We start from the raw sequence: 20,593 nt of genomic DNA, 5'->3' as shown, positions 1-20,593 counted from the left end.
GAAATTGGAACAGCACGGCTTGTGGGGGGTGGGGAGGGCAGGTGCTAGAGCCTGGGATCCACTGGGAGGGTGACCTGGTGAGAGATTTTACAGCTGTAGAAAATGTCCTCTACCTTGAGAGAGGCGTGTGACACGGGAGTAAGTTTGCCAAAATTCATCAAACTGTGCTAAGATCTGTGCACTTCACTGAATATAAACATCATTTAAATGTCTACTTCATTTAAAAAACAAAGAAGCTGATTGGAAGTGCTGAGCCCTTGGGTAGCGTTTTCTGACTGTGGTCTCCACTGCAGGTGATCTGGCAGAGCGCTTCCCCGCGGGGTCACTGGGGGTCAGAGTGTGAGGATTTCCACTTGGAAGGTCAGTGGAACTGACCCCAACCAAAATGATCTCCCAGCTCCCGCCTGCTGCATGTGAGGCCTGGCTGCCGGTGTTCCGGGGGCTGCAAGGAGAAAGAGGCGGGGGTCTCCAATATTCAGTACATGCCCTGCTTTTGGAGTGGCATCCCCCAATCCAGAGGCCTCTGCCCGACCCTTTCTTAAAATAAATCTGGGGTTTTCTGCCAGGCTCAGGGAGGGGCAATCTCCCAGCTGTGCAAGCAGTGGGAGTGGAGAGCTGTCTCTGTCCCTATCCCTCCCATGAGAGGAAGACTAACTGCTCTTGTTTGAAACAATCCCCCTTCACTCCCCTCCAGAAGTATCTGGCATCTCCAGCCTCCCAGCCCGTTGTTGCTTCTCAGCTTTGCATGCTGCTGGCCGTGTTTCAGCTTCTCAAGCTCACCTAGTGGGTTACGGCTCATCCACCAGGTTTCCAGTCTCCCAAATGGTGCTTGGGCCTCCTCCCCTTTTCTCTTTCTGCTTGAGGGTAGTGTCTGTAAAGTGATCTTTACCATCATTTTAGTGGGATCTCAAGAAGAGGCAAATGTATGTGTGTGTGTGTCTGCCACCATCTTTCTCAGTAAGTCCAGTCTTTGCACCTTTTATCCTCATGGTTGCAATGTGGCTGCTCCTGCTCTGGGCATCAGATCCACATTCCAGGAAGGAAGAAGGGTGTGTGCCCTGAGACCATCCCCTTTGATGGGAAATCAAACTGGCAGACTTTCTCTTATGTCCATGGCCACTCCTAGCTGCAAGCGAACCTGGTAACTCCTGTTTTTAAGAGGGCAAACTTTTCACTCCAACAAAACAGGTTGTTTAAGGAGAATGGACAGTTACACATCCTGCTTGGGAGACAATCACTGAACCAGCGGGGAACACAGTGCATGATGGGCTGGTGGGGCGTGGGGGTCAGTACAGCATGACACAGAAGGCGAGCTGGTTCCTTGAGAGAAAAACAAAGTGCTGGCCCCAGAGGCGAGGAAGGGTTGCTGGCAGGCAGAGAGGACACTGGAGCCCACGGTAGATCCTCCTTGATCATTCACTCCCAGTTCCCTTCCTGCTCCTAGTTCAGTCCCTGACTCTTCTTCTCAGTGCCGTCACTGTCCCTGTCCTGCGACCAGAGTAGGGGATGGGAGGGGAGGTCTGCACGTTGCTGAGCCTTGTGGAAAGGTGACCGTGGACCTCTGGGAGGATGATCTCATCACTTTCTGAAGGAGACGTCGAGCTGAGATGCTAACAATAGCCAAGCACGATGCCGGCCTGATTGGAGAAGCTAAAAAAAGAAGCTCGTTCCAAAGCCTCATCAGGGAAGAGAAGGGCCACGAAGGCAGGTTTGCAGGGCTTTAGGGAGGAGGGGGAGAGGGATGCAGAGGGATGGACTGAGTGGCCTGAGTCTCAGCACAGCTGTGGCCATGGGCTGCCTCCATGTCCAGGAACGCCAGGTCTGCCATGCACCACCCACCTGCCCCCAAGTTTGCACAGGGCAACTGGGAAGACCTTCAGCCCTACTGGGCCGCCCCTTGAGTACCCTCTCTGGTTCCTGGAGCTTGGCCTGCCTCGGGAGGAGGAGAAAATGGCCCGTGTCCCCAGAGAGCCCACAAAGTGCTGGCCTAGGTGAGCACTCTTTGTGCCTCGTGCCATGGAACTTTTGCCACAGCCCTACCCACTTTATGGAAGAGGAAACCGAGGCTCAGAAAATCAAGCTTGCAGACTTCCTCTGGAACTTCCTCTGGACATCTGGAGGGACGTCTTGTCAGCAGAGCAGGCTGGACTGGTGAGTTTCCTGCAGCTGGGAGTCCTGGCCAATGTGTTCAGCCCCCTCTGACCTCTCTGCACCCTTGATGTTTTTGAGCCTCATGGCTTGGCTCCCACCAACATCTTCTGTCTCCTCCCCCATGCCCCAAAGGCAGCCGGTGTAGAGGGTGGCAAATGACAACCTCAAGGCCAGAGAGGAGTATAACATGCCCACGGCCACATGGCCAGTAATAGGCAGAACTGGGGCTGGAACCCACGTCGCCTGCTTTCTGGCTTCTTCCTTACACCATAGCACAGCAGAGACGGCGTCAGAGGTGAGGCTGAACAGGCCAGCTAAAAGAGGGTGCTCGAACCCTGCCTGTGGCCACCAGGACCACACCCGGCTTTCTGCCATCAGCCTGGAGAGAAATAACGAGGCCCAAACTGATCTGCACTGAAAAGGCAAAGTTACAAATAAAGAACAGCTTCAAGCCCGATGATTGGAAACTTTGCTGCGTTGCCATCTGTCACAAATGCCACCGCATTCTTCGTAACCCCCAACGACATTTTCCTTTTCATTTTCAGCTTCACAAAGAGGATGCAGCCCTGCCTCCCAGCAGGAGTCAGTTCTGCTCTGAGACGTGAGGCTCACAATCAAATGAAGACTCCTACTGCTGCATCTTGAAGATAATGATGCTGTCACTCCGGGCCAGAACCACAGGAGTGGCAATGAGTGAACAGCCAGCAGAGTGGAGCAGCCACACTGATACAGGTGAGGCTGCAGCACTGCTGCAGCCAAGGGCTGGGCAAAACTGCCCTCCTGTGCCCCAGGAGCCAAGGCCTCTGAGATTGGTGCTGGGATGTCACACAGTGCAGGCAAATCACGTAGACCTCAGAGCAGGATCCCTGGCCATGAGAACTCAAAAGACATAGTCTTTAAAATGAAGACAGAAAACTGTATTTATTGCCACAATAAAGCTGTGTAACAAACTACCCCAAACTTGGGAGCTTCAAATAAGTGTTTATTTGGCTCACAGTTCAGCAGTTTTGGCTGGGCTCTGTGGTGCGATTCTTCTGGTCTTGGCGGAGCTCACCCACATGTCTGGTGGGCAGCCAGCTGCTGGCAATGAGGCTGAGTGCTCCTCACCCTCCCAGATTGAGCTGGGTGTGTCCTTGTGGCAATGGCAGAGGCACAGGAGAGCAACCAGAGGGTACACAGCCCCCTGAGACTCCAGCTCAAGATGGGCCACAGCCACTTCCACTTTGTCCTGTTGACCAACATGGATCACAGGGCCAGGCCCAGAGTGAGAAGTGGGCAGGCCAACCCAGCCCTGGTGAAACGGGCAGCTCCAGGGAAGGTAGAAAAGTGGGGCCATCACTGCGACCTAGCACCAATGCCTACCCCCGGGACTATAATCTAGAGGAGTAAGTGGATTAAGGGCCAGGAAAACACATGATGAACAAGCGCAGAGGCCTCCTGTATCCAGTCACCAATGGAGGCTGCCTTGGTGAGTCCAGGTGCCATCTCTGCACCGCGTCCCACCCTTCAGCCTCTGGCCCTCTGGGCCAGCCTTCACAGAGGAGTCAACCTGCTCACGCTGAAGCACAATTCTGAGCACGCCACTCCCCTGCTTTAAGCTCACCCATGGCTCCCCACTGCCCTCTGGGCCTCTCTGATTTATCCTGGACTTTCCTCTCAGGCCTCAATGTCCTCTTTTATCCCCCACCTCAAGGCAACACCAACAGAATGGGACCTATGCTCTCTCCTGCCCCAGACCTTTGCACAGGCAGCTCCCTTTGCCTGGAAACTTTGCCTCCTATTATTTCTTTCTTTCTTTCTTTTTTTTTTTTTTTTTTTTTTTTTTGAGGCAGAGTCTCACTTTGTCACCCAGGCTGGAGTGCAGTGGTACCATCTCAGCTCACTGCAACCTCCACCTCCCAGGTTCAAACGAGTCTCCTGCCTCAGCCTCCTGAGTAGCCAGGATTACAGGCACCCACCACCACGCCCAGCTAGTTTTTGTATTTAGTAGACATGGGGTTTCACCATGTTGGCCAGACTGGTCTTGAACTCCTGACCTCAGGTGATCCACTCGCCTCAGCCTCCCAAAGTGCTGGGATTACAGGCGTGAGCCACTGCGCCTGGCCTGCCTCCTATTATTTCTGCACCCATCACTCAGGCCCCTGCAGCCTTCCTTGACCCTCCGTCCAGGGCCAGGTGCCTCCTCTCGGCTTCCACCACCCAGGGGCTTCCCTGTGTCTGCCACAAGCTGCACTGTGGAATTGCTTACCCTGTCTCTGGAGCACCAGAACATTGTCAGATCCACCTTCAAACTCCATTGCCCTGCACAGGGCCTGGCACACAGGTGGTGCCTAGTAAAGGTTCCCTCCACCTTACTCTGTCTGATCTTTGGAGCTCTGGGTGAGGGCAGAATCATAAGGTTGAGAAGCAGGAGGAGGCTTAAAGATGGCCTGATTTATAGATGGGGAAACTGAGGCCCAGAGAAGGAAAGGAGCTTGCCTAGGGACACAGAGATAAGTGTTCATTCATTCATTCACTCAACAAATTTTTATTACACACCTACTGTTTGCTGGGGAATGTAGAAAACACAGAAACCCCCGCCCTTGTGGAGCCCACGGTCATCAAACCAGTCAAGAATAAAGCAAATATAAAATTGCGATTGACTCGTGCTACAAAGAGAATTACTCAGAGACGGGAAAGCCTTCCTGGCACAGGCTGCCAAGGGCCTGCCCAGTGCCCCTCCTTCCCTCTCCTTAGAAACTGACTCTGCCAGCCGGGTGTGGTGACTCACGCCTGTAATCCCAGCACTTTGGGAGGCCGAAGCAGGTGGATCACCTGAGGTCAGGAGTTCAAGGCCACCCTGGCCAGCATGGCAAAACCCCGCCTCTAGTAAAAACACAAAAAAATTAGCCAGGCATGCTGGTGCCTGCCTGTAACCCCAGCTACTTGAGAGGCTAAGGCTGGAGAATCTCTTGAACCTGAGAGACAGAGGTTGCAGTGAGCCGAGATCACTGGGGGTGGGGAGGAAGAGGAGGAGGAGGACGCAGGAGGAGAAAGAGAAGGAGGGAGAGGAGAACTGGTAGCTGAATGGCATGGAGATGATACCACCGCAGGATGGGCCCCAAGGACCACACCACAGCAGGGGCAGCAGTCATATTGATGGGCTGCCTGATGGATGGTCCATATGGGATGGGGTTGTTATGGTGATAGGGCAGGGTGCTGAGCCGGAAGGGGCTTGTGAAGGGAAATGCAAATCAGAAGAGGACAGAGCCCCTGGTGGGAGCTGGGTTGAGATGCCCATCCTGCCCTCCGGGTCCACAGTGCCCTCCCCAGCCCCCAGGACGTGTGGGGTGCCCCTGTCATAGTGCCACTGCCCGTCCCCAGAGCTGGGAGAGCCGAGAAGCCCTCTCCCCAAGACAGAGCCCTGCAGTCCCCAGCCGCAGTCCCCAGGGAGTTCCAAAAGCCTCCCAGGCAATTTACCAGAGCATGTAGCCAGCTAATAAGTAGGTGACTGGATCCTTTGTTCAAAAGTTATCTTTAGACAAGAGCATTTATCAAGTTTAATTAACGTGTCGCAGACTGCAGTGTGAGAGATGGCTCCGAAGGCAGCCCTGATAATACTAATTTTTCTACATTAATGTCAACTCGGCACTGAGTCCCAAGCAGGAAATAGACGGTCAATGCTAACACCACCAAAAAAATAGAGATTTCCCTCCCTAAATCAAATTAAACGTGTTGTGGACGCCTGAGTGGTGTACAGAAGGCTTAGGTGGGGAGCCTGGGAGGCTCTGGTTGAGAAGCTGGGGTGCATCGTAAGCTGCCCTGCACTGGGCGTCTGCCACCTAGATCCCACCTGGAGTGGAATCTTCGAGGCAGATCGGTGTCCTTTCCCCAGTTTTACCGAAGTTGATCCTGGGGTTCAGGGAGGCCCTGCGAGTCATCCAGATCACACGGTTTTACAGAGTCTGGCACCAAGATCCGTTCTTCCTCCATCTCACGACACCCCCAGGCACATGTAACTGCACAGTCAGTAAACACTCGCCCAATGCCTACTGTGCACAGGCATGATTCTAGGGCCCAACAGCCAGCAGCAGACAGAACGGACAAGAGCACCTTCTCCTGGAGCTGATGTGCTGCTGGGACACAGAGGAGGAGGAAGACGGGGATGGGAAGGGGGATAGGAAAAGGAACAAGAGGAGGAGAAAAAGGAAGAAGGGAGGAGGGAGGAGGAGGAAGAAGAGAGAAGCAGAGGAGGAGGGAAAGGAGGAAGAAGAAGAAGGGAAGAAGGAAGGGGAAGAAGAGGAGGAGGAGAAGGAGGAACAGGAGAAAGGAGAGGAAGAGAAGGAGGCGAAGAGGAGAAAGAGGAGGAGGAGTGAGGAAGAGGAAGAAGCAGAAGGGAGGAGGAAGAAAAGAAAGAGTTGGCAGAAAGAGGAGGAGGGGGAGGAGGAGGAGAAAGAAGGGGAGGAAGAGAGGGAGGAGACGGGGAGAAAAAGGAGGAGGAGGGAGGAAGAAGGAAGAGGAGGAGGGGGAGGAAGAGGAGGAGGGAGGAGGGAGAGGAAGAGGGAAAGGAGGAAGAGGAAGAAGGGAAGAAGGAAGGGGAAGAAGAGGAGAAGGGGGAGGAGGAAGAAGAGAAAGAAGGGGAGGAAGAGAGGGAGAAGGGGAGAAAGAGGAGGAGGAGGGAGAAAGAGGAAGAAGAAGAGAGGAGGAAGAAGAGGAAGAAAAGAAGGAGGAGGGGAGGAAGAGGAGGAGGGGGAGGAGGAGGAGAAAGAAGGGGAGGAAGAGAGGGAGGAGAAAGGGAGAAAGAGGAGGAGGGAGGGGGGAGGAAGAGGACGTGTTGCCACGTGCTAAGAAGAGATTAGAACAGGATAACGGTCAGAAGAGATGTGAGGTGGTGCGAGGCCACGGGGGATGGGGTGACCAGGGAAAGCCCTACAAGGAGGTGGCATTTGGGAAGATGCTCAAATTAGGAGAAGTGAGCGTGAGAGTAGCTGGAGCAGTGGCATCGCAGGCAGAGGTGACAGCAGGTGCCAAGGCCCTGAGGCAGAAGTGAGCTTGATGCACTGGACACCAGGAAGCCACCGTGGCTGGAGCAGAGAGGAGAGACAGCCAGTCCCCAGCCCTGGGAAAGGGGAGCCTGTGATGGCTTTGGCCTGTGCAGTGAGGGTCCTGTGTGGCCAGGTGTGTGGGAGGAACAGCTCCTCACTGGCCTTGCAGGCATCTGAGGCTCAGCAGGACGCCTGCTTTGGACGAGCAGGGCCATTTTGCCAAGCCCCGAGCAGAAGCGTGTTGGGAGCCAGCTGGGCTGGAGCCCGAGGGAGCTGTAGGGCAGCCAGGTGCTGTGTGGCCAGCTGCGGTCTGCTAGAAAGGAGTGCAAAGCTGGGGGGATCCTCTCTCACTGGGGGTGCAGTCTAGGCCCTAGAAACCCTGAGGCACCAGCCTGAAGATGGAAGATGGGCCAGAACCACTCAGTGAGGTTGTCCAGAACTAAGAGCACATTCCCTGCAGAGCATGTGGGGACTGAATGGGCAATCTCAGCGGGAGCCTGGTCCTCATAGAGGCAGGGGAAATGGGCATCAGATCACACCAGGGCACAGGGGGTGGCGCTGCCCAACCCCGGCTGGGATCCTGCTTCCGTGGACCAGCCGAGTGACCCTGAGCAAGTCACTTCCCATCTCTGTGCTTCCACGATCTCCTCTACGGAACAGAGAGGAAATCTCAGACTCTTGGATTTGTTGTGAGGAATTGACAACCTCAGACAGGAGAGGTGCCCAGCCCTGCACTTGTCCCAGAGCCCTCAGAAAGTGCAGGCCATTGTCATTAGCACACAGAACCCTAGGGGAGACCAGCAAACGACTAAACAGTGGCAGGCGCGTCCATTTCCTCTGCTGGGTCCTGGGAATAACTCCAGGCCGGTTGAAGTTAAGATCCCAGAGGCATCCTACACAGAGGCAGACTTCAGCTCAGTAGGGACTGGGGGACCCCATGAGGGGCTGACCGCCTGTGTGGAGGTGAGCTCCCCATCACAGGAGGATGCCAGCAGGGCTGGAGTGGGCTGCCTGCATGAGCTGAGTTCAGGCAGGATGGCCTCTGCGCTCCCTGACTCAGGTCCCGGGACTGGAACACCCTCTAGTCCTCCAGTCCATGCCCCTTAGAGTTAATTGTGGTCGGGGCCACCTCACCCCAAGGTCGTGGCACATTCAAACCCGGCCCTTCTGTCTGCCTCCCTGGTATGGCGTGGAACTCCAGCCCCCACTCTCCCTGCGTCTCCATCGCTGCCCATGTGTCTCACGTCCTGACGTGCTCTCCTTGTTCTGAAGAAGCCTTTCCCCCATGCCGGCCGCTGCCCCAATCCCTCCACACCCCCGAAGTCCCCGGTCAGGGCTACTATGCCATAGACCAAGGCTGAGCTTGGCAGAGGGAACCAGTGGCTGGCACAGCCTAGACCAGAAGGAGCTGGAACCACAAGCCACAGCACCCACCAGCCAGCGTGCACCACTCCCCGTGGAGACTTCACAGCTGGGCTCCCCCCATTCCTGGCTCTTCTCCCCTCCCACTGCTGATGTGCAGTGCTCGGAGCCTGAACTTGACTGAGGCCCAAAGTGCAAGTCGGAAGCTCCGCAGAAACTGCTGTGCCTGGCTCCCCACTCTCGCTGGCGTCTACGCCTTCCCTTCCTAGCTTTGGGAAGTGACGCCAGGGCTCCACGGGAGTTACAAAATCTTTTTCAGAGTCCCTGTGTGTGGTGGGTTCCCGCACATGCCCCTCCCCGCCACTCAATGCCCCTCCCTCCCGGGGCCTGGCTCCCAGCAGAGACCCCTCTGTAGGTCTCAGGTGTCACCTGCCCCTGCCTGTACAGACAGGCTCCAGGAAAGCCGGGTCACAGCCTGCAGCACACCAGGAGCATTGGAGGGGGAGCTGGGAGCAGGTGCTGTCCTGGCACCCCTATAGCATTGCGGGCACTTTGGGCAAGTTGCTGTCCCCCTCTAGGCCTCAGTTTCCTCATCTGTAGAATGAGGAGTGAGAGGAAAGAGCCTGGGCTCTGGATTCTCCAGGTCTCAGCATTTCTAAGTAATTGTCCTGGGCCAGCTCTTCCTAAGCCCTGGGTCAAACCTTAGGGAGCAGAGGAGACATGAGCCGACGTTCCCATCGGGCCACTTGCCTGCAAGGGGCAGCAGAGAAGGCTTTGTTCTTCAGGTTTGGGGCCTGAATCAAGGAAGAAATAAAGAAGCGAATCCTTCCTGAGAGCATAACTCCCCGCCCTGAAGCCTGGCTTCATCCCTAACACTCCCTGGGGCATCCAGCCTGGGGACTCCTGGGAGATTTCCTGTGGCCTCCTTGGCTCTCTCTGTCCCTTCCTGATCTCCCTGATACTCAGCTGGTCTCTGTCTCTCTGGGAAGCTGATGACAAGAGCGCCTCCCCTTTCCTTTACCTGGAGGTACCACCTAACGGCTTATGATGTCAACAGAGCTATGCGATCCCCTGACAAATCCCTGCCCAATCTCATTTGTAGTCTTCACCACACTGCATGCTGGACAGTTTTGGCTCAGAGGCAGGAGAAGATGTTCACACAATCATGTCCAGCTAAGACCCCATCACCTCGGGCCTGGGCATTGCAGAGCCCCTCATTGGACTCTAGTTGCTCCCTTCAATCTCTCCTCTGAGCTACAGCCCCCAGGCACCTGGCATCCTCCAGGGGCACCTCACTGCCCACAGGAAGCTCTCTCTCCCTACTTCACCAGTCAGAATAGGTCTAGCTACATAACACGAAAACCCGAAATAAGAGAAGCTTAAATGAAATAGCTCATTCCCCATCCTTAAAAACTCAGAAATGAGCCCTTCAGAACTGGAGTGATGGCTGGTCCTTTATCCAGAATGCTGGCATTGCTACGTCTGTGTCACCATTCTCAACACATGGCTTCTGTCCTCAAGGTCACCTCATGATCCAAGATGGCTGCTGGAGCTCCAGCCATCACATTCTCCTTGTAGATTGGAAGGAAGAGGAAAAGCAGACAGTAAACAAGGGCCACTCCCCCAGCTGAGCCAATTCCCTTTAAGCATCAAGTCTGCTTATCTTCTTAGCCGAAACGTCATCCTGAGGCTACGTCTGTCTGTAAGGAGAGCTGGCAAAGGCAGTGCTTTATTCCCAAAGCCGTATGACTCTCCAAAGCTCCAGGCCTGTTTGACCCCTGAAGAATGGAGAGTGGGTGCTGGGGGGACATCAGGCAACCTCAGCCACATCACCCTTCAGAACAAGGTTCCTGCCCCACCTCCTCTAGGAAGCCCTGGAGGCTCAGAAGAGGGTTAAGATGAGAAGTCAAATGCGTTTGGGGGTCTCCGAGCTGGAAAAGGGGGACCCACATGATAAAAGTGGGTCCCAAACTTTGGCACATATCAGAACCCCCTAGAGGATTTGCCACGACACAGATTGCCCACCCCGCTCCAAATTCATCGGCTCTGGGGTGGAGCCCTAAAATTTGCGTTTCTAGCAAGTTTCCAGCTGATGCGTGCTAGCTCAGGAACCCCACTTTGAGAACCACCAGGGTAACAAGAAAAGGCTAGCCTAGCAGGAAGGGTGTGGACACTGGGATTTTCCTATTGTTATTTGTAAAACACAGAAGGATCGCACTTTACAGTTTGCAAGATAATTTCACATCTCATCTCACCTCTCCGCCACTCTGTTCGTATTATTTTTCATTTTATATTTGCCCAGGGATATCACAGGACTTGCCCCAGGTCTTGTGGCTTGCTCAGCAAGTAGCTGGAATCGAATCGCATCCAGACCTTGTACCTTTTCCCATTCGTCTTAACTCCTCTCTTCATTCAGCCCACACTTCTGCCACTTTTCCTAAGTACCTACTACATACCGGGCCCTGGCTCACATATCACACGCATTGTTCCACATGACCCTCGTACCCAACCGCCCCGGTGGCCTGTCCCATTATCCTTTTTTTGCAGAAGAGGAAGCTGAGGCTGCAGCCAGCCATGCCGGAGTCAGGATTTGAACCCACATCATTCAGTCCCAATCCCCAGGTCACCCTGAGCACCTCCCTTCCTCCCGAAGGCACTGGAGAGTGGAAGCCCTTGGAAGGCATCAGAACCCACGGAACCATCGGGTGAGTGGTAGAGGGAGGAGACCCCAGGGGTAATTGGGTCCCTGGGGCCTCTGCGTGGCCCAGACGTGCCTTCCCAGTGCAGAAGGCTTTGTTCAAGGTCCTCTCCAGACAGTCCTTTCAACCACCCACTTCCCCTGTTTTTAGCTTGCTTCACCCAGGTCTTTGAGTTAATTATTCCCAGACAGAAAATTACTTCTAATGCTCAGAAACAAGTAATTTCGGAAGGCAGAACTCATTATCAGCATTGTCCACGTTTCTCCGGAAGAGCAGGGGAGATTTTCTCAGGCCTGGGAGCTTAATTATGGGAAACAGTGGAACAGAGCTAGAGTCGGCACAGACGTCAGTGGACGGTGGCTCCTGGCAGGGGCTGAACCCAGAAAGCCAGTGGCCAGGGTGGGGAGGTTCGGAGCCCAGCTGCCACGCAGGATTGGGGGCGGCAACCCCCGGGGCCCACGCCTGACACGGGGTCCCTGTGTGGGTTGAACAGCCTGCCCCAAAGGTTCATGTCCACCCAGAAGCTCAGAGTGTGACCCTATTTGGAAATAAGGTCTTTGCAGATGGGATTCAAGATCTGTAGAGCATCCTGCATCTAGGGTGGGCTCTAAGTCCAATGACTGGGGTCCTTATGGAAAGAGGATAAAAGACGCAGACACACAAAAAAGGCGGCCGTGTGAAGAGAGGAGAGATGGGAGTGATGTGTTCCAGCCGAGGACCGCCTGGAGGCAGCAGAGGCAGAAGAGGCAGAGAGGCTCCTCCCCTCCAGCCTTTGGAGGGACGTTGCGCTCCCCACACCTTGGCTTTGGACATCTGGCCTCCAGCAGATTGAGAGAATAAACATCCATTTTTGTTTTTGTTTTTTATTTTACTTTAAGTTCTGGGATACACGTGCTGAACGTGCAGGTTTGTTACATGGGTATACACGGCCATGGTGGTTTGATGCACCCATCACCCCATCATTTAGGTTTTAAGCCCCACATGCATTAGCTATTTGTCTTCATGCTCTCCTTCCCTACACAAATCAATAAATGTAATCTATAAATAGAAGCAATGACAAAAACCACGATTATCTCAATAGATGCAGAAGCGGCCTTTGATAAAATTAAACACCTCTTCATGCTAAAAACTCTCAATAAACTAGATATTGATGGAACATATCTCCAAATAATAAGAGCTATTTATGACAAACCCATAGCCCATATTATACTGAATGGGCAAAAGCTGGAAGCATTCCCCTTGAAAACTGACACAAGACAAGGATGACCTCTCTCACCACTCCCACTCAACATAGTACCGGAAGTTCTAAACATCCATTGTTTTAAGGGCCAGGTGTGTGCTCCTTTGTGACTGTAGCCCCAGGATACTTCCAGAGTCTCGCCCAGCAAAGGCCTTCCTGGGGGAACAGCGCTCAGTCACCTCCTGCCGCCAACAGCATCTCTCCTGGCTCCCCAGCCTCCTCCTGAGCCTAAATGTGGGCAGCCCATGGCAGCCTTTCCTTTCCTCACTGTTTCTCCTGCCCACTCTCTACTCACAAATCCCAATGTCCCTCTCCAGCCCAGACCCCAACACCCCACCCATTGATCCAGCAGACCCACGGTGTTGCTACTGAAACCCAGCCTTCCCCACCACCTCTCCCCTTCCCGCTCCAGCTCCCAAGCTCCTCATCCCGTTGGTGCTACTGCCATCCTTCCCTCTTGCAGTAAAAAGGTATCCAGCACCCTCCCCAGGCCAGGCCCTGAGGGTACCCCAGTTAGCAAAACCAGGTCCCTGGAGAAAGTGGTGGCAGACATTAGCAGGAGGCTCGGAGTCTGGACGATCCCTAAATAGCCTTCAGGCACAGGCTGCTCCCAGAGCAGGGCAGGGACTTCTCTGACCTCCACCAGCTCCTGTGTGGTCAGTCATACCATGTGGCTGCTCAGGAAGAGACAGCCCAGGGCTGGTGGGGTGCTCAGGAAACTCATACAGACCCGACTCCTTCTAGCTTCCTGCTCCACCAGCCTCAAGATTGTCTCTGTCTTCATGGTCAGAAGATGGCTGCTGTGCATCCAAGCATCACATCCACATTCCAGGCAGAAATAAGAGAAAAGCTAAAGGCTGAAAGTTACAAACCATCTCCTTGGAAGGCTTTGTCTTTTTATTAGAAGACAGAAGCTCTCTCCAACGAATTCCACCCACCTTTCGCTGGCCAGAGCTCAGTTACACGGTTGCATGTGTCTGGCTGTAAGGGAACCTAGGAATTTGAAAGTTTTGTTTTCCAGTCTCTACATTACAGGGAGGTAAGGAAGGGGATTGGACTAGGTCATTCAAAGCCACCACCTCTGGTTCAAGCCTCCCATCACAGCTCTCGGGAGGCTGGTGTGGACACCTTCCTGTTCGTATGTACCCTCCGCCCCTCTGAAATCCAACTTCTTTCCACCTCCTGCTCTTTGATGCCTTTCTTGCTGCTTCCTGCCTGGAGTTCCCTTCCCCTGCTACCCACTCACTGTCCAAACCTAAAGCATCACTTAAGACTCAGCTAAAAAGCCATGTTCCCACCCCAAGGTGGACCCCCATTACTGGCCACCTGCACACCTCTTACCCACCCACTGTGATATCGTGTGCACTGCCTGCTTATCCCACTGGATGAGCCCCTTGTCAAGTGCAGGGACCGCGTCTGGCTTGGCTGTGTCCGCAGCACCCAGCCAAGTGGCCTCGGTGGACACTTGCTGAACTGAGCCACTGACAGGGGCTGAGTCAGAGCCAGAAGAGATGGCGCCATTTCCTTCTCTGCCCTGATGCCCAGGGAAGCAGAGAGAGAGAGAATGGCCGCAGGAGGAGGTCTGCTTGTGTTTTGATCTTGGAAATGAACAAGGATGGGCTCTCATTAATCGTCGGAGACAGGGACAGACGCCGCTCTTTGTTTCCAGTAATAACAGACACATAATAACAGGAAATTGGTGCTGATGACTCCTCTCCTCCTGTCATAGGCACCAGGGAGGCTGGAAGGACCTCAGTCACCTCTCATGGAACCAGTGGGGAAACTGATTATCCCAGGAGGCAAGTGACCCACCACATGTCACTCAGCAAATCAGTGCACAGCCGGGAACTGCACTTCTGAGGCTAGGACCAGGGTCGCGAGGGGGGCAGGAAGGATGAGGGGCAAGGACCTGTGCAACCGTCTACTTCCTAGAGAGCCTTGAGAGGTGAAATCTGCTTTCAATCACTCTGTGGGGTCCTGTTTCAAGACCCCTTCCCAGGGGACAAATCAAGGACATGGCCAGTGTCACAGGCTTCAGACATGATCGGCCCTCCCCCCTTATTTCTCTCTGCATCCCCCCACGATGGCCCCAGGCAGAACCACTAGCAGCTCTTCTGTATGATGCTGCAAGCTCTTAACGGTTCCCCGCCATCGCCCCTTACCGCCCCCGACCCAGCCAGACCACAGGTCTCCTCTCCATGCAGCAGCTGCTAAGATCCTAGCACATCCATCCTGTCACACCCCCGTACAAGCCTCTACTCCAACCCCACTCCCTGGAGATCCTACGTGACACCCACCCCCTACCGCCCCTTCACCTGGCTCCAGGCACGCGCCAGCCTCAGGGTCTCTGCTTTTAGCCGTTCCTGCCACCTGGACACTTGTCCAGGGTACTGGGTATTGGCAGGGCCCCTCCCTCACCTCCTGCAAGTCTCTGCTCAGTGTCACCTCTCTGACCGCCCTGTCTAAACCTGCCAGCTCCACTAGCATCCTGGTCCTCCCGCCCGCCGCCATCACCTGCATCATGTTTCTTCCCAGGACCCATTTCCACCCCTCTGCTCTATGCTTTATATAGATATGCATTTGTATGCGGGGTAGTCTGGTTCCTCCATTAGATCAGCAGCTCCACAGGGTGGGGGGCGCTCTGTCTGTCCTGATCTCAGACCTCCCTCAGGCCCCCAGAACAGTGCCTGGCACCAAATGGCAGCCCACATCTTCTCTGACCCAATGAAGAAGGAGATGAGGGGAGGGTGCCTTTTGGAGACTGACGGGTTGTAGCCCTGAGTGTGGTAGTTTCTGGCACCTCTAAGAACCTGGCCAGCAAGCCCGGAGGCTGCCTGGAGGAGAGGGTTTTAGGGGAGGCTGGTGTGGAGCAAACAGAGCCTGCCATGTGGAACTTGAGTGCCTGGTGAGGTCAGTGAGGAAGAGGGTCTGGCACGTGGCCACAGGGGAGCAGCTGGCCTCTGCTGGGCACAAGCTTTGGTCCACACCCGTGTGAAGGACTGCACAGCGAATCCCTATGACAGCTGCACAAATTATGCACTGCTACTGCCTCCTTCCTACAGACGAGGAAACTGAGGTTCAGAGAGGCCAAGCGATTCCTTCAAGGTCACTCAGATAATGAGTGGACCAAGATTCAAAACCATGTAAGCCCTGACACTTCACAGCAGTTTATTCTCTCTTAATAAATAACACATTCAGTAGGGTTTAGGCCTAAAAGTTACAGCTTTGCTAGTAAAGAACATTCACAAATGGCGGGTAGAATAAAGATGCGGTGATAGAAAACAGTCACTCTAGGAAAAGAAAGAACGGAGAGGCCAGGTGCGGTGGCTCATGCCTGTAAACCCAGCACTTTGGGAAGCTGAGGCGGGCTGATCACCTGAGGTCAGGAGTTCGAGACCAGCCTGCCCAACATGGCAAAACCCCATCTCTACTAAAAACACAAAAATCATTCGGGCATGGTGGCAGGCGCCTGCAGTCTCAGCTACTTGGGAGGCTGAGGCAGGAGAATCCCTTGAACCAGGGAGGCGGAGGTTGCAGTGAGCCAGGATCAAGTCACTGCATTCTAGCCTAGGTGACAGAGCAAGACTCCATCTCAAAAAAAAGTAATTTAAAAAAAAAAAAAAAAAAAGCAGGACCGGAGAAAAGGAGGGAGGGCAGGAAGGAGAAGAGACAGGGGAATCGTAAACTGGCATTAATTAGCTAAAGATAAAATGGGTTAGAAGCCAAGTGCCTGCCCTGCCCTGCAGGCCATGGAGGGGTCGACCATCGTCAGGGCTGGAAGAAAACCCACCCACTAGGAATGAGATGCTTGTCCTCAGGGGCCCATGCTCCAGCGGCAGGAGCCGGGAGATTGCCTCAGAGCCCTATGGGCTGGGGCAAGACAGCTTCCCTCCAGCACCCCGCCGCCATCGTCATCTGACTTGGGCGTTGAGATGAAGTTCATCTTGCCCTATGTCCTGATGGCATCAGTCCTCACGAGAAGCCAGGGACCCCATCACCCTCTGCCTTGTAAGGCCCTGCACATCCCTCCCCTAACAGTGCCCCCCTTGGCTCCTCTCCCTTCCCCTCCACGACACCCCCCGGGCTTCAGTCAACTGTCAACAAAACCACCTACACCTTTAGACTCTGCTCGAGTTAAATCCAGTCCGTCTCCAAGGACCCTGCCACCCCCATGGGGTCTGCTCTCAGGGGGCTGTTCCCTCTGCCACATCCCACTGGCCATGGTGGTCTCCTTGTCCCTCACTGTGGCTTCTATACCATTCTCCCTCCCTCTGTCCTGAACGCCCCACACTCACCCAATTCATGCTGGTGGACTTTGTTACCCTCCCTGCAACAGTTGCGGCTCACCCCCAGGTCACACCTCTCCTCAGTCACTGTCACCCCCTCAACACCACTCCTGATGGAATTCCTGGTGACTGTCATGGCCACAGGCTTGATCCTCCCAACAGCCTGGCCTCTGGGCTCCTGGGACCCCCTTTTCTCATAACCTTCCTCCACCTGATCTCAGTCACCCACTTCCAGGGCCAGGAGTGATTTCAAATCCCTGACAGCCAGCCTGGGAAGGGGTGGCACTGCACACAGTTGTGACCATGCAGGTGTGCACCAACCCTGCGTTCACCTTGCCCTGTGCCTCACCATCCGTAGCCACTGAAGCACAGAGCTCCTGCTCAGTGGAAAGCACTCACCGCCAGCCCCGCCTTTCCAGCTCGGCGCTCTCATGCCCCAGCCCCCACCATCCTTGCCCCCTCATTCCGAACAAACACAGCAAGGTGGGTGGTGTTCTGAGTTTCACCGCTTTCTGACCACAGAGGAGTGAACCCGGCTCTGGCACGGGCACCCAGAATGGCGAATGTGAACTGTGGGCTGAGCCTCTTCACACGGCGTGAAGACTTAGGAACTGCAGACGGCACTCTGTGGGATCCCCACAGAGGCTCCTACACAGGTGTGTGAGCTGCAGTGTAGACATTTAACACCATCTTAAGAGAGAAAACCAAGCCGGGTTTTCCAGTCCAGCCAGCATTTCCTCCGCTGTGCTCGGAGACAGGGGCTGCAGCCAGACACCCACCGTGGGCAGAAGCTGGAGGCATTCCGGAAAAGTGGGGGCCAATCACAGGGGTGCCTCCAAAGTCACCCATGGTAAGTGTGCATCATTTTGCAAACTCTAAGATGCGATTTTCAAAGGAAAACAAGAGAGAACACATCAAAAGAGAAACCGGAACCAAATATGCCAATTCCCCAGAACAAATAGATGGTCAGGACCAAGCTGCCCAAGCATGAGCGGAATGAAACGATGCCATGGCAACCGCGCAAGCAGGCGGCACCGAAGAGGAAGGGAGAAGGAAGAGGGGATCTCGTAAGCAAAAGCGAGGCAAACAGCCCAACCCAGACCGCATCAGCCAGAAACAGGTGTGGCCTCCCAGTGGCTTCACGCTGGAGAACAAACGGCTAAGGACATGAATTCCACAAAAGCAACACTCCCAGAGGTGAGAAGCCAGCAGAATGAGATTAAAAGGGAGATTTGGAACCCAAGGAAAGAAATGTGGGACAGTCCATCCTTGTGGACCTAACAGACGAGAAGCAGCAAAGGACTTCACCTCCCTCACGGCTTTGCTCAAACATACCCTTCCCAGGGAGCCTTCCCGGCCCCCCTCCCCATCGCGGTTCATGCTCCTCACAGCCCTTGTGGACCTCTCACGTGCTGGATGTGCTGTTTATTTCACCAGTCCTCTCTCTATCCCCACCACTTCCAAGAGGGAGGCCTTCCCTGTCCTGCCATGCTTTTGCCCCAATACCATCTTTGCCTGGCACCTGGCCGGCACTTGATAAATACTTAGTGAAAGACTAAATGGACGACTAGACACTGATGAACGTGGAATTACTGGTATAGAGGAAAACCTTGAGATAACCATAGTGATTGCAGTTGAAAAGACAGAGATAAAAGGGAATTTGAGAACAGTTCCTAGACTTGGGGAATGAGCACAACTCAAAGAAAATTGGCGTCCCTGATTCAGAGCCCCTGATACGTGCTGCAAATGACGCAGTAAATACAGCAGATGAGAGACAGGCTTGGAAAGGGAGGAGGCATTGGATCCAAAATTAGAGCGAGCACTCCACATTTCAGGAAAATCCGCTAGAGTGCTCCACACAGATTTCTTAGTAAAGTTATGAATTTCAAGGAAAAAGAATCCTTCCAGCATTTAGGATAAACGAGAAAATCGTTTGCAAGGAGAACTCCCTGCCTCAGGCTCTGCACAGCAACCTTTGCTTCCTAAGGCCATGAGGCACCAGGCTTTGAAGGAAAGAAAGCACGGCTTGCAAAATTATTCACTTCCGGGATGTCACTTACTGTATGGTAAATAAACTGAACAGACAGAAGAAATTAGGGAGCACACACCCATGCACCCTTCTGGGAAAAAAATAAATAAGCCACAATAAAATTCAACCAGCTAAAGAACTGCTGAATGTCCAATGCATGTAAAGATACAACTCGTGGCTGGGCATGATGGCTCACGCCTGTAATCTCAACACTTTAGGAGGCTGAGGCAGGTGGAGCACTTGAGGCCAGGAGATCAAGACCAGCTTGGCCAACGTGGCGAAACCTCATCTCTACTAAAAATACAAAAACTAGCCTGGCGTGGTGGCAGCCACCTGTAATCCCAGCTACTCAGGATTACAGTCACTGTCACCCCCTCAACACCACTCCTGATAGAATTCCTGGTGACCGTCATGGCCACAGGCTTGATCCTCCCAACAGCCTGGCCTCTGGGCTCCTGGGACCCTCTCTTCTCATAACCTTCCTCCACCTGATCTCAGCCGCCCATTCCTAGGGCCAGGAGTGATTTCAAATCCCTGACAGCCAGCCTGGGAAGGGGTGGCACTGCATACAGGTGTGACCATGCAGGTGTGCACCAACCCTGCGTTCAAGAGACTCTCTGGAACCCAGGAGGCAGACGTTGTGGTGAGCTGAGATCGCACCACTCCAGCCTGGGCCACAGAGCAAGAAAAAAACAAAAATGATACAACTAATAACAAAAAATTATAGGAATTGTGGTTACAAAAAATAGTGCAAATGTATTAGAGTAAGATATTGTAAAATGATGATAATGTAACTATAAAAACCATTAACTGAAGGGAGGGGCGAGGGGAGGGGAAGGAGGGCTCTGGATTCACATTCCCTCCAGGGAGCCTGCGGACCCCGCCTGAAATCAGCACAAGTCAGAGAGTAAATACTGACCATGATTTTCATCCTTTAATGTTCTTCAGAAGCTTTCTTTTTTTTTTTTTTTTTTTTTTTTTTTTTTTTTTTTTTTTTTGAGACGGAGTCTCACGCTGTTGCCCAGGCTGGAGTGCAGTGGCGCGATCTCGGCTCACTGCAAGCTCCGCCTCCCGGGTTCCCGCCATTCTCCTGCCTCAGCCTCCTGAGTAGCTGGGACTACAGGCGCCCGCCACCGCGCCCGGCTAATTTTTTGTATTTTTAGTAGAGATGGGGTTTCACTGTGGTCTCGATCTCCTGACCTTGTGATCCGCCCGCCTCGGCCTCCCAAAGTGCTGGGATTACAGGCTTGAGCCACTGCGCCCGGCCCAGAAGCTTTCTTAAAAAAAATTCATAGAGAGATCTTTGAAGAAATAGTTTACTTGAAGTTTCACAATTTCTTCAAATTCTTCTTCATTTTACTTGAATGCAAAAATTAAATAGAATATGTTCATTAATCATCTTTTTTTTTTTTTGGACATGGAGTTTTCCTCTTGTTGCCCAGGCTGGAGTGCAGTGGCACGATCTCGGCTCACTGCAACCTCTGCCTCCTGGGCTCAAGTGATTCTCCTGCCTCAGCCTCCCGAGCAACTGGGATTACAGGTACACACCACCACACCCGGCTAATTTTTGTATTTTTAGTAGAAATGGGGTTTCGCCATGTGGCCAGACTGTTCTCAAACTCCTGATTAATGATCTGCCCGCCTCAGCCTCCCAAAGTGCTGGGATTACAGGCATGAGCCACAGTGCCTGGCCCATTAGTCATCTTTTATAGTGAGATAACATCTTCAAAAAAGTCTCCTTCTCTCCCTTCATTTGTCCAGAGTGATGCTCAAATGCTATCAGAGATGGTTACTTCTGGAGA

The 20,593-nt window shown here is 53.6% G+C and overlaps 1 long non-coding RNA gene across 2 annotated transcripts; it reads left to right on the top strand.

Moving 5' to 3' along the window:
• The first annotated feature begins 38 nt into the window (after positions 1 to 38).
• LOC107000688 (uncharacterized) lies at positions 39 to 3,107 on the top strand. 2 transcript variants are annotated; one of them, XR_001447816.3, is made up of 5 exons: positions 39 to 138; positions 294 to 360; positions 1,189 to 1,272; positions 2,035 to 2,151; positions 2,697 to 3,107. It is a non-coding gene; the product is annotated as an uncharacterized LOC107000688 (long non-coding RNA). The 2 variants fall into 2 exon arrangements; XR_013400130.1 differs by lacking the exon at positions 294 to 360 and having other exon boundaries at positions 1,189 to 1,308.
• The last annotated feature ends 17,486 nt before the right edge of the window (positions 3,108 to 20,593 follow it).

The sequence above is a fragment of the Macaca mulatta genome, chromosome 10 (genome assembly GCF_049350105.2).
Source record: "Macaca mulatta isolate MMU2019108-1 chromosome 10, T2T-MMU8v2.0, whole genome shotgun sequence".
Lineage (NCBI taxonomy): Eukaryota > Metazoa > Chordata > Mammalia > Primates > Cercopithecidae > Macaca > Macaca mulatta.
This window is presented reverse-complemented; position numbering and strand designations above follow the sequence as displayed.